At 33.0% G+C, this 13,526-nt stretch overlaps 1 protein-coding gene across 3 annotated transcripts in view; it reads left to right on the top strand.

The window, feature by feature from the left end:
* The window catches only part of LOC109599644 (TWiK family of potassium channels protein 7-like), a 165,704-nt gene that overhangs the window by 9,901 nt on the left and 142,277 nt on the right, over positions 1–13,526 (top strand). For 2 of the 3 annotated variants that reach the window (XR_007548299.1, XM_049968706.1), the window contains exon 2: positions 8,403–8,449. The exons of the other annotated variant lie outside the window; for it this stretch is intronic. The gene's annotated coding sequence lies outside the window, so the exon portion shown is untranslated. The remainder of the gene's footprint in view (positions 1–8,402; positions 8,450–13,526) is intronic. 3 annotated transcript variants of the gene reach the window in all.

Here is a 13,526-nt window from a genome sequence, read left to right as displayed (position 1 = left end):
ACGGGGAACGTTGCCCGTGAAACAGATGTTCGCACTCTTCGGTGTGCCCGCATCGCAATTACCGCGTCCGAAACAATCGATCGATCAATCAAAGGCGGCGGACACGTCGATCGGCGACCAGAAACAAAACGCCGGCACGACGACCGCACAATGGCGGCGGCGAAACGCCGTCCCGGTGTCGCAATTATCGGAAGAAAGTCCCGATCGGGCAGTTGCTGACGCATCTCTTGTCATCCGGGTGTGATACATTGTGCACGGCCCCGACAATGGCACGTCGAACAATCGCGGGGCGGCGATCGTGACGCGTCAGCGTTTCTCGAGGGCGAAAGAGTACGGGGTGGGTGTAGCGGGACGGTCGCCGATAGGTCAGCTGATTGTTTATGCACGACGCCCGTTTAATTGGTAACAGGGACCGAAAGCCGAATTCTCCGACTGATAATGGAACTTCGGCCGACTACACAAACACATCGGGTGAACATGTTCGGGCACGACAGTAACGGATTAAAGTAACAACAAATTAGTTGTCTGACTTACCCACTCTTAAAATTAGACACCTACTTTACCGACTTTAATGTCAAATTCTTTTAATGACATTCTTTCTTACATTTCTTCTCTTGTCACAAAATAATTTGATACATCAGTCGGTAATGTATGTATGTTTTTTCTTATACATTTTAAAACATTTTTTCTTATGTCGTTTGTCACACTCTGATATTATAATTTTTATAAGCTACTTCTTATTGTATTTATTAAAATTATCCAAATAATTATAATTTGATAAAAGAATAAGTAGATATTTAATTTTTAATATATATTTTATCTCTTGTCACAAATTCAATTAATATAATTTGACATAAAAGTCGGTAAGGAAGATATCTAGATTTTAAAATTTATGTGTAATCTCTTGTCACATTATAATATAATAATAATTTGACATGGGAGTCGTTAAGATTGATATTTAATTTGTTTAATACTTATCTCTTGTCACAAATTCAATTAATAGAATTTGACATAAGAGTCGGTAAGGAAGATATCTAGATTTTAAAGCTTATGTGTAATCTCTTGTCACATTATAATATAATAATAATTTGACGTGAGAGTTGGTAAGATAGATATTTAATTTTTGTAATACTTATGTCTTGTCACAAATTCAATTAAAATAATTTGGCATAAGAGTCGCTAAAAAAGATATCTAGATTTTAAAATTTACGTGTTTTCTCTTGTCACATTATACCATAAATTAACTAGACGTTGCTTTAGACAGTGATAAATTTCCAATTCAAAATATACTACTGATACAAGTTACAGAAATCTGCATTTAACCAGATGTTGCTACAGGGTCGAAATTTTTGACAACGACCTCTTCCTAATTCAAAAAATACTACTGATAAAAGTTACAGAAATCTGCATTAAACCAGATGTTCACCTGATGTAAAAATTTTGGACAGCGACATCTTCTCAATTCAAAAAATACTATTGAGAAAAGTTACAGAAATCTGCATTAAAGGGCATACATTTTTAATAATATAAGAATGTTTTCGGACTTTTCTCATCACATTCATAATTATTAACTGTCATTTCCAGTCTTAAAAGTTTTTAATAGAGAAAATCAAACAAAAACAACTAAGAAGAGTAAAGTAAAGGAAGAAAATAAAACGAAACAGTATTATATCCATTTATTTTGAAAACTTTTAATTGCTGATCGCAGTAATCGATAGTGCAAGCTCGGAGTTCACTTCGTAATTAGTTTTTACATAAAAATTTCAACTCGAGAAAACGTGGCGTTTGAAATAGACGGTGTGATTTATTCTCGCCCATTTTTTCATCGGGATGTCGTCGGGTAAGTTTATAAAAATAATCGGTGACAATAAACGGCGATTAATACCGAAACCTTGACAGAGAAAACATGCAAACGAAAACGGCAAAATTATACATCACGACGCTTTTGTTCAGTAAAGTATGCCCTTATTGTGCTTCACTCATTTTGCAACTGTGCATCCACCTAATTTGCATTTAAAATAATGTGGATTAGTAACTTGTATTAAACACACTTTCCGCCTCCGCAGTTCCAACGAGTTTAATCATTTTTTTTTTTTCATTGTTTTCGGTGCAAGATAAAATTTAATTATTTTATAACTACTCCTTGTAGGATCATCAATTTTTTCCTTTATGCACAAGGAAAAAAAACTTTGATGTATTAAGAACCGACGCGACAAAGCAATTATAAATAAACCGACCCGCAACTTCCTGAAGGCCCGGGAGACTTAAAATATCAAAATGATTAATTACAACGTTAAACTTTATGCATTAACCCGGCAAAACGAAATCGTCGCAATTTTCCCGATGAATTATTTATTTGAATTTTGTCTGATTCTATTTTGTCCGGCTAATAAAATTGGTCCACGGACTTCGTGGACAAGTGGAACCATTACGTACACGCAATATTTGTTATGCAGCCGTGTAATTACCTACTTTACCGACTCGAACGTCAAATTAACGTACCAAAACGTACGGCTCAATATCGCAGCGAAGAAGCCGATTGTTACCGTTGGAAATTGTTGCAGGAGAATTGATCCCGCACCACCTGCAGCAATAAACCGATATCAGATGCTCATTCCGACTAATCCGGCCGTATTTACGAGCAATAACACGACAATAAACCCATCGAATAGACACGTTAACGTTGTGGGACTCCCCCGTCAGCGTTGCACCTAATTTACGACCCGGCCCGATAATGGTCGCGCTGGTTCTAAGACTTTTAGCCGTCTGAGGTGAGACGTTTAATGCCACGGCTTGAATATTCAACGGTGCCGTCTTAAGGGGCGGCAGAAATTAAATGAGCAACGTCTTCGAGATGCGAACGACCGACGCTTTTGTTATGGTAATCGGACCGGATGTGATTTACACGGGGGTGGGTTGGTTAATCGAGATTAGCGTGCGTGTCGTTTGTTTAACGGATTAGGTGACAACCGGATTCACGACTTGATAATGATGGCAAAAGTAGAATGATTTCTTCATAGTGTATGATGGTTTTGGGCCAGTTTCTCAAGTGTGTCATGATGATGAACTTGTTTCTCAAGAGTATATGATGATGATGCTCAAGTTTCTCAAGAAAACAAAATATTGGAATAGTTTCTCACGAGTCCATGATGATGATTTTCAAGTTTCTTGATAAAATAAGATATTGGAATAGTTTCTTACCAGTCCATGATGATGATTTTCAAGTTTCTTAATAAAATAAGATATTAGAATAGTTTTTTAATAATTCATGATAATAAGAGTAAAGATTCTTAAGAAATTATTATATTGGATATATTTCCCAAGAGTGTATGATGATAATGAACAAATTTCTCAAGGAATGGAAGAACTAGGTCAAGTTTCAAGACTTGATAATGATGATAGAAGTAGAATGATTTCTTCATAGTGTATGATGGTCCTGGGCTAGTTTCTCAAGAGTATATAATGATGATGGTCAAGTTTCTCAAGAAAATAAGATATTGGAATAGTTTTTCACGAGTCCATGATGATGATTTTCAAGTTTCTTGATAAAATAAGATATTGGAATAGTTTCTTACCAGTCCATGATGATGATTTTCAAGTTTCTTTATAAAATAAGATATTAGAATAGTTTTTCAATAGTTCATGATAATAAGAGTCAAGTTTCTTAAGAAATTATTATATTGGAATAGTTTCCCAAGAGTAAATGATGATAATGAGCAAATTTCTCAAGGAATAGAAGCACTAGGTCAAGTCTCAAGACTTGATAATGATGATAGAAGTAGAATGATGTCTTCATGATGTATAATTGTCTTGGACCAGTTTCTCAAGAGTGTCACGATGATGAACTTGTTTCTCAAGAGTATATGATGATGATGTTCAAGTTTCTCAAGAAAATAAGATATTGCAATAGTTTCTCACGAGTTCACGATGATGATTTTCAAGTTTCTTGATAAAATAAGATATTAGAACAGTTTTTCAATAGTTCATGATAATAAGAGTCAAGTTTTTTAGGAAATTATTTTATTGGAATAGTTTCCCAAGAGTGTATGATGATAATGAGTAAACTTCTCAAAGAATAGAAGAACTAGGTCAAGTCTCAAGACTTGATAATAATGGTAGATGTAGAGTGATTTCTTCATAGTGTATGCTGGTTCTGGGCCAGTTTCTCAAGAGTGTCACGATGATGAACTTGTTTCTCAAGAGTATATGATGATGATGGCGAAGTTTCTCAAGAAAATAAGATATTGGAATAGTTTCTCACGAGTCCACGATGATGATTTTCAAGTTTCTTGATAAAATAAGATATTAGAACAGTTTTTCAATAGTTCATGATAATAAGAGTCAAGTTTTTTATGGAAATTATTATATTGGAATAGTTTCCCAAGAGTGTATGATAATGAACAAATTTCTCAAGGAATAGAAGCACTAGGTCAAGTCTCAAGACTTGATAACGATGATAGAAGTAGAATGATTTCTTCATGATGTATAATGGTCTTGGGCCAGTTTCTCAAGAGTGTCATGGTGATGAACTTGTTTGTCAAGAGTATATGATGATGATGGTCAAGTTTCTCAAGAAAATAAGATATTGGAATAGTTTCTCACGAGTCCACGATGATGATTTTCAAGTTTCTTGATAAAATAAGATATTAGAACAGTTTTTCAATAGTTCATGATAATAAGAGTCAAGTTTTTTATGGAAATTATTATATTGGAATAGTTTCCCAAGAGTGTATGATAATGAACAAATTTCTCAAGGAATAGAAGCACTAGGTCAAGTCTCAAGACTTGATAACGATGATAGAAGTAGAATGATTTCTTCATGATGTATAATGGTCTTGGGCCAGTTTCTCAAGAGTGTCATGGTGATGAACTTGTTTCTCAAGAGTATATGAGGATGATGGTCAAGTTAATCAAGAAAATAAGATATTGGAATAGTTTTTCACGAGTCCATGATGATGATTTTCAAGTTTCTTGATAAAATAAGATATTAGAACAGTTTTTCAATAGTTCATGATAATAAGAGTCAAGTTTTTTATGGAAATTATTATATTGGAATAGTTTCACAAGAGTGTATGATGATAATGAACAAATTTTTTAAGGAATAGAGGAACTAGGTCAAGTCTCAAGACTTGATAATGATGATAGAAGTAGAATGATTTCTTCATAGTGTATGGTGGTTCTGGGCCAGTTTCTCAAGAGTGTCATGATAATGAACTTGTTTCTCAAGAGTATATGATGATGATTGTCAAGTTTCTCAAGAAAATAAGATATTGGAATAGTTTCTTACGAGTCCATGATGATGATTTTCAAGTTTCTTTATAAAATGAGATATTAGAATAGTTTTTCAATCGTTCATGATAATAAGAGTCAAGTTTCTTAAGAAATTATTATATTGGAATAGTTTCCCAAGAGTGTATGATGATAATGAGCAAATTTCTCAAGGAATGGAAGAACTGGGTCAAGTCTCAAGACTTGATAATGATGATATAAGTAGAATGATTTCTTCATAGTGTATGATGGTCCTGGGCTAGTTTCTCAAGAGTGTCATGATGATGAACTTGTTTCTCAAGAGTATATGATGGTGGTGGTCAAATCTCTCAAGAACATAGGATATTGGGATAATTTCTCAAGAGTCCATAATGTTGATTGACAATTTTCTTACCAAAATAGGATATTAAAATTGTTTTTCAGGAGTTTATGATAATGAAAGTCAAGTTTCTTCAGAAATTAGAATATTGTTGGTCGATTAACAATACCATATGTAAACATTTCCATTTTATTTATATTCTTGTATTTTATATATAAATATTGCATATTTGAATCGGTTGTGTTGATTTACATTCGCAGTCATGGAATTTTAATTGACAATTCCAGTAAAAGTTTAAAGTGTATATTTAATTGATTTATATATTAAACAAGAGCCCCGCAAAATCCACAGTTTAAACACGAATTACCAAATACAAAATATAAAGCTTAAAACTTTGGCGAAGTGTTATTTTCCTTTAAATGGCCAATAGAAACTTCCACTCGTTAGTTTTCGATCTCCATTAACAACTCCGTTTTTGGAGACACACAAACCTGAAAATCGCCCGGTGAAGTGCAGGCCACAAAAGGGAAAATTAACAGCGGATTTACGATTGCCGATGTTTTCCAGCCGTCGATCCGTACCGAAATCAAACCCCAAACCATTAGACCCATTGTAAGCGGCCTTGGGGGCATAACGCGTCGTCGGTCAAAGCGAACGGCGATATTCCGTTTTCCAGTCTAGTTATTATCCATGATTTACTTTTTTTTTACACAAGACGGCAAACAACCACGGAACTTTCGGCCCACTATTAAACGCGAATAAATGAGCCGGAACTTGGTCAGGAGTCACGACAGCACGGAGTAATTTAATCAGTCGTGATGGAGGGTCGACTTCTTCAAAGTTGACGCAACTTCGGATAAACCTGGACGGGTTATTATTATCCAAAAAATCAAAAAAAAAAAAAATTGTTCGAACCACGTGACGGAGCGTGACCTTAAATACCCAAAATCAATAGTAAAGACACGAACCGATGGAACGGTGCCAGAAGCAACATCCATCTGCATAACACGCCGAAAATGTCTCATTGTTATTTCATGTCTCGTTCTCGTTGCACTCATTGAAACGTCTTTTTGATATATTTTGCATTTAAAAATTGTTTATCACCCTCTCATGGGCCACTAGACGAATTGTGAACGTAAATGGGGTTTATCTCGTTGGATAAAGTGGACAGGCTTATATATTTTATGTTTACAATTTATTTGCACTAATATCTTACCGACTTTTACCTCAAACTATTATAATGTGTCACAACAGATAACGCACAAGTTTTTAAAACTAGATATCTTCCTTACCGACTCTTATGTCAAATTATATTAATGCAGATTTTGACAGATTTTGTGTCTGTAATTTATTTGCAGTAATATTTTGCCTACTTTTATGCCAAATTATTATACTATTATAATATGACAAGGATAACACATAAGTTTTAAAAGCTAGATATCTTCCTTACCGACTTTTATGTCAAATTATATTAATTGAATATGTGACAAGAGGTAAGTATTAAAAACTAAATATCTACTTTACCGACTAAATGCAGATTTCTGTAACTTTTGCCAGTAGTATTTTTTGAACTAGGAAGAGGTCGCTGTCAAAAAATCCGCCATTGTAGCAACATCTGGTTAAATGCAGATTTCTGTAACTTTTGTCAGCAGTATTTTTTGAATTGGACAGATGTCGCTGTCAAAGAATCTTACGTCGTATCAACTTCCAGTTACTTTTAAGATTAAAGTTAGTTCTTGTTTTCTTATTGTCCATAATTATGTCGTGCTCAGAATTATTATTAATGCCTGTGAGTGTTAATATAATTCGTTTTGCCGGCGAAAAAATAATTCCAGAACTCAAAGAAGTGTGTAATTAGAAGTTTTTATGAAAGGCCTTTCATTTCGGACGCGAAAAATAAAGCCGGCCAAGTTTATTAAAAGTTGTTGTGGAATAAAAGGATCCTGGTGGAGGTGGTGAATTATGTTCGTTCCGCAGGACTGTAAAACTCCATTTACCGGGTTGATTTCGGATTTACAATCGGTGGATGTAATTAATCCAAGGCAAGATTTCATTTCTGTTAGTTTTGATATATGTTTTTTCGGTCGGCGTATAATAAAACTTAAATGGGTCAGACGAGGGTGAAATCAGATATATGTTGGCGGAAATAGACATATCACTGGTGAATGCCGGGGGTCAATATTCCCTCTTTCGGTAATAAAAGGATCGAGTCCTCACGAAAATGGAACCTATTGGAATCCGGGCTTTGATATATTTTAATGTCATATGGTCAGATTTTTTCAATCTACTGCGGGGGTGAGCTTTTGTTCGGCACAGCAAAATTGTCGAGTTGTACAGTGTTCCGAGGCTGAAACCGAAGCGAAATAATAATAGTTTTAATGGTGCAACCCCTTATTTCGGAGCACTTTGACGACTCACTCGCATCCCCCAAGTTTTAATGGGGGGATGCGAACGAACTTCTAATTACACACGTCTTTTTCGACGAATAAACACCCATAAATAAAATCGATGGACGGGCTCATCGCGTAATCCTCTCAGGGAAAAAATACGCTTTTGATTCTTTAAAGTGAAGGGAGGGGTGAGCTAATTCTCATTCAGATATTCGGTGCGTTCTTGGAGAGGAAAGACCCCCTCACGCCCGGGGAATATGAACACAAATTGGCAATTATCAAAGTTTCGATGGAACGTATTCGGCTCATTGAAACCCTATTGGAAATAAATGGGGAACTGCTACAACAATTCATCCGAAAATTTACTTCGATTTTTTTCCCTGTACAAGCAACTCATTTCAATAACGTCTTTGTTTCTCTTGCAGGTGAGCACCCCCGTCCACTTCCACTTAAAGTTGGCAAAAAATTTTGGGTAGGTGAGACGTGGAAAATCGGTAGTTCGTTTAGATTTATGGAGACTGGATTTATTCGAGTTTTCGAGATGACGGAAATTCCCGGTTTTATTTGAACGTTATTGCCTTCTTTCGTTTCTTAATAAGCGTCATTTACGTCCGGATTCAGCTTAAATGCGGCTTCTTTTCGTGCGACGGCAAACACGACGGGTTTTATTATCGATTCCAGTCGCGACCGTTTTTGTTCGAATCGACGGGATTGAAGGCGATGATTAAAAATTGAAATTTTTAATGTTTTTTTCTTTATTGCTCAACGGGAGTCTACATTCAAATATGCAGATTCCTGTAATTCTATTAACTTTAATTAAGCAACTTTTTTTAAATTTGTTAGATGGCGCTGTTAAAAATGATTAGTTGCAGTGACATTCCTTTATTATTTTAATTTATATTGCTTTTATAAAATAATTCAAATTTAAATTTTAATGAACAATTGAGGAATTAATTTTTTTCTACAGAATAAAAATTCTGCAGTGCAGATTTCTGTAACTTTTGTCAGTATTATTTTTTTGAATTGGAAGATGTCGCTGTCAAAAATTTCTACATTTGTAGCCACATCTGGTTAAAAATACAGATTTCTGTAATTTTTGTCAGCAGTATTTTTTGAATTGGTCAGATATCGCTGTGAAATTAACAGACTTCTAATATTAAAGTAATTTAAAATATTGAATAAAATTCAGTATACAAACATTATTCTACAGAGTAAAATCAATGTTTTTACTAATTAAATTTTAATTATTAATGGCGATGGTAAATTTAATTATACACATAAAAATTGACAGTTATTAATATATTTTACACTATAAATTGTGTCAATAAAATGGCCTGAAATAGTATTTATAAATAAATAAGAGATTTCTAATATAATTTTCTAAAATAATTTCAAATATTGAAATTTTATCAATTAGGAAGTTTTCATTGTTAAAAATTCTTAGATTGTAGCAATGTCTAGTTAAATAAATAAAAATATCTACCTCTTTATTGTAGATTTCTGTAATTTTTTTCAGCAACATTTTTTCGATTTTACACTTTTCAGAGTAAAATCAATGTTTTTGCTAATTAAATTTTACTTATTATTGTCAAAAGTAAGTTTACCTATACACATCAAAATTGACAATAATCACTATATTTTATACTAAAAATTTTGTCAATAAAATGGACTGAATATTTATATAATAATAACTGATTTCGAATTTAATTAAAATAATTTCAAATAATTAATGAAATTTTTGTCAATTGGGAAGTTGTCATTGTCAAAAAACTTTATAGCAACGTCTAATTAAGTTAATAAAAATATCTGCTTCTTTATTGCAGATTTCTATAATTTTTGTCAGCAGTATTTTTTTGGATTTGGAGAGGTGTCACTGTCAAAAAATCTTATACTATAGCAACGACTTCTTAAATTAATAAAAATGTCTGTCTTTTTAATGCAGATTTCTGTAACTTTTGTCAGTAGTATTTTTTGAATTGTGAAGATGTCTCTGTCAAAAATTCCTACATTTGTAGCCACATCCAGTTAAATGTAGATTTCTGTAATTTTTGTCAGCAGTATTTTTTGAATTGGACAGATGTCGCTGTGAAATTAACATACTTCTAATTTTAAAGTAATTTAAAATATTGTATCAATCAAAATCAATGTTTCTACTAATTAAATTTTAATTATTAATGACGATGTAAGTTTAATTATGCACATCAAAATTGAGAGAAATTAATATATTTTATATTACAAATTTTGCTAATAAAATGGCCTAATATTTATATAATAATAAAAGAATTTTTATTAAAATAATTTCAAATATTAAAATTTTATTAATATGTATGTTCCTTTATTATTTAAATTTATATTGCTTTCATAAAATAATTGAAATTTAAATTTTAGTTAACAATTGAGGAATTATACAGCAAAGTAAATCAAAAATGGAGATTTCTGTAATTTTATTAAGCAGTTATTTTTTAATTAAATAGGTGTCGCTGCCAAAAACGGTTAATTTATACTGACATCTAGCTTTTTTTAAAATTAATGACAATAACAGTTAATTTTAGCCACGTTTATTAAATGTATATTCTGTTTTTGAGATTAAGATTAAATTTATGATATATGAATGTCATTATGTTACGATATTTATTGCCGTTTGTGCAGCAACGGACTACTAAAATTTAATAGTGCATTTGCATCATTTTACAATATTTTACTAAAATAATTGCAAACGTAGAATAATATCCTGTAGTAAATAATTGTTGTTCTGGGTAAAATAAATAGTTCTAATTAAATTTTAATTGTTAATATTGACGTAACGTTTAATTGTAGATACATTTCAAATGTTGACACTAATTAGTACACATTGTATTTATAGATAAATCTAATTATCGTTAATTAAGCTTTGAGCAAATCCAAGGAGTGTAAGTTGGAGGGTACAATATTGGGGCAAAACGGGAGATGTAGATGACCACAAGATCGTTAGCTAATGTTCACTAATGACATCGATCGGTTGTTTAAATTCTCACGCCGATTTCACGCTGATCAAGCTTCCGCATCCGCCCCCTGAAAAGGACGATAGGGATCACAGCGACCAAAGGGTCAAAGCTCCACCGGGGGCGCAAAACACAAGGACGACGTCTTGAAAAGGGACCGATAAATTTACCCGTTACGTAATTTCGCCGGGACATCTTGTGATGTGGAGCCGGACCGCATTTCGGGGGATTATGCCCCACATAATGGACTGACCGGAATTGAAATATTAAGATTTAATGGACACCCTCTCGTTGAGTGGATGATTTGTGGTGGTCGTCTTTTGTAACAGAGTTTTCTTTTCGCCACGTTCGATATTTCCGGTGCATTCACCCCCCCCCCCAAAAAACAAACAGGGTTGGAAGGCGTCAAGTCGCAGCGACGGGGAAAAAGCATTTCCTGATACGCAAACATGTGGCGCGAAGACGAATTCATAACTAAACACCCTTAAATATTTGCCGAACTGTTCATTCTAAGCGTGCTGCGACGTTCTCGTGCAAACAACCCCCTCATGTTTGCCGGGCGAAAAACGTAACGGAAGTTTTTGATGGCTGCCAGACGTTTCGGGGATAGTTTTTGCCGAACGGAGCGCGGGGGTGGAAAACAGACCTCGGTCCAATCTACTGGAAGGAATTTGTATCGCAGTTTTATTACGCCGGAGGATCAAATTACTTACACACACACACACACACTCCGAGTTCTTTCTTTATGCCCTCCATACCATATCGAATTATCTCCGGCATTGTTCTTCCATTATTGGTCTAACGGCGCAAGTTGGAAATTGCCTCCCATAAACACAGTACAATTTGCATACGTTAAAAGTTACACACCTAGTCCCCCGGATTGTCAGGTCGCGGGCCGGTGAAATATTGCCTCGGAAATTTGATTTATCTAACCCTCACCCCCCCCCCTCGAAGCGCCCCCGCGAAGAAAAACGGGGCGGCACGGTAAGCGAGTTAGTGAATCTCGCACGATAATAAGACTATCAGATTTACTAATGGCGTTCCTCTATTAAATTTAAATTCCGTAGCGTAGCCAGATGACGAGAATGCGCCGTGATGGATGTAGTTGTGAGGAACATCTATTTTCATTAGGAATTATGCAAAGGCAGGGACGGCGCCAACTTGCGTTATGAATATTTTGAGTGGGAAACGAGTCTGAGCCGCGGGTTTGTTATTAGAGGTCTCGTAAAACGACGGCGGTGTCATAGATGCCGGTTAAATTGGGAATCGGACGTGGGCCACGCCTCCTTCGGTTGCGCACGGGGTTCTGCGCACTTGACCACGCGAACAATTAATTCAAAATGTTACTAAGAACGTAAAAAATAACTAATAATGTAAAAAGGCTTGAAAAGTTACTCAAAACGTAAAAAATCATCAAATGTCACTAAAATTTCAAAAAATCACTGAAAAATCACTAAAACCATAAAAAAACAATTAAAAAAGTAAAAAGTTACTAATAACATAAAAAATCACTAAAAATGTAAATACACTAAAATTTCAAAAAAACACTGAAAAATCATTAAAAACATAAAAAATCAGCAAAGTCTTAAAAAGCAAAGTTATTAAAAACGTAAAAGCAAAAATTTAAAAAGTTACTAAAAATCTAAAAATGACAAAAAAGTAGTTACTAAAATTTCAAAAAATCACTGAAAATATCATTAAAAACCCAAAAATTCAGCAAAATCTTAAAAAGTTACTAAAAATGGTAAAAATCATTAAAAACGTAAAAATTTATTAAAATCGTAAAAAACCACTAAAAACGTAAAAAATTACTAAAAATGTAAAAAGTTACTAAAAACGTAAAAAATTATTAAAATTGTAAAAAGATATTAAAATTTCAAAAAATCACTAAACACATAAAAAGTTACTAAAGTCTTAAAAAGTTACTAAATTCGTAAAAAATAACTAAAATATTTTAAAAATCATTAAAAATGTAAAAAATTATTAAAATCGTAAAAAGTTACTAAATACGAAAAAAAAGTTATTAAAATTTCAAAAAATCACTGAAAAATCACTAAAAACATAAAAAATCAACAGTTTCAAAAAGTTACTAAAAACGTAAAAAATCATTAAAAACGTAAAAAATTATTAATTGTAAAAAGTTATTAAAATTTCAAAAAATCACTAAACACATAAGTCACTAAAGTCTTAAAAAGTTACTAAAAACGTAAAAATCACTAAAAATGTAAAATATTACTAAAAACGTAAAAAATCACTTAAAATATAAAAAGTTATTAAAACCGTAAAAAGTAACTAAAAATGTAATTATTAAAATTTCAAAAAATCACTAAATCATAAAAAATTTACTAAAAACCAAAAAATCACCAAAAATTTGATAAAATTTCAAAAAACCACTGAAAAATACTTTAAATTACTAAAAACATATACAATCACTCAGCTTTAAAAAGATCACATAAAATTACTATAAATAACTAATATAAAAATCACTTGAACATATAAGAAAATCAGTAAAATCATAAAAAATCACTAAAAATGTAAAAAACATTAAAAATATAAAATGTTACTGAA

Source organism: Aethina tumida, chromosome 6 (genome assembly GCF_024364675.1).
Source record: "Aethina tumida isolate Nest 87 chromosome 6, icAetTumi1.1, whole genome shotgun sequence".
Taxonomy (NCBI): Eukaryota; Metazoa; Arthropoda; class Insecta; order Coleoptera; family Nitidulidae; genus Aethina; species Aethina tumida.
Note: the sequence above shows the minus strand (reverse complement) of the source record. Positions and strands in the feature narration are given on the sequence as shown.